Source organism: Propithecus coquereli, unplaced genomic scaffold (genome assembly GCF_000956105.1).
Source record: "Propithecus coquereli isolate 6110/MARCELLA unplaced genomic scaffold, Pcoq_1.0 Scaffold3, whole genome shotgun sequence".
NCBI lineage: Eukaryota > Metazoa > Chordata > Mammalia > Primates > Indriidae > Propithecus > Propithecus coquereli.
Genome location: NW_012148618.1, coordinates 11,001,222 through 11,001,916, shown reverse-complemented (window position 1 = coordinate 11,001,916; position 695 = coordinate 11,001,222). Strand labels below are relative to the sequence as shown.

The 695-nt window shown below is 33.5% G+C and overlaps 1 protein-coding gene across 1 annotated transcript in view; it reads left to right on the top strand.

Moving 5' to 3' along the window:
- FSIP1 (fibrous sheath interacting protein 1) overlaps positions 1–695 on the top strand; it is a 205,940-nt gene that overhangs the window by 21,318 nt on the left and 183,927 nt on the right. The gene's annotated exons all lie outside the window — the stretch shown is intronic.

The following is a 695-nucleotide window of genomic DNA, read 5'->3' as shown; positions in this document are numbered from 1 at the left end:
ATATATTAATATAGTTAATAACTGTGAAATAGATCTCACAAAAGCCCTTATTCCTCCATCTTACTGAGACTTTGTACCCTTTGACCATCATCTCCCTAGTCTCTTGACTCCCCAGCCTCTGTAACCATCATTCTATTCTCTGCTTCTATAAGTTTGATTGTTTTAGATTCCACATATAAGTGAGAAATGTGATATTTGTTTATTTGTGCCTGGCTTATTTCTCTTAGCATCATGTTCTTTAATTCCATGCATGTTGTCACAAATGACAGAATTTCCTTCTTTTTAAGGCTGAATAGTATTCCTTTGTGGATATATGCTACATTTTCTTTATCCATTCATTTGGGTTTTTTTTGGAGGGGTTGTTTTTTAAAAATCTTTTTAATTTTTGTGGATATGTAATAATTGTACATTCATTCACCTGTTGATGGACACTTAGGTTGATTCCATAACTTGGCTATTGTGAATAGTGCTGCATTGAACATGGGAGTGCAGATACCTCTTCAACAAACTAATTTCAAATCTTTTGGATAAATACCCAGAAATGGGATTGCTGGCTCATATGATAATTATATTTTATATTTTTGAGGAACCTTTGCACATTTTTCTATAATGGCTGTACTAATTTACATTCCGACCAGGAATGTATAAGAGTGATGCAGCCTCTCCATATCCTCCCTAACACTTATTATCTCTTT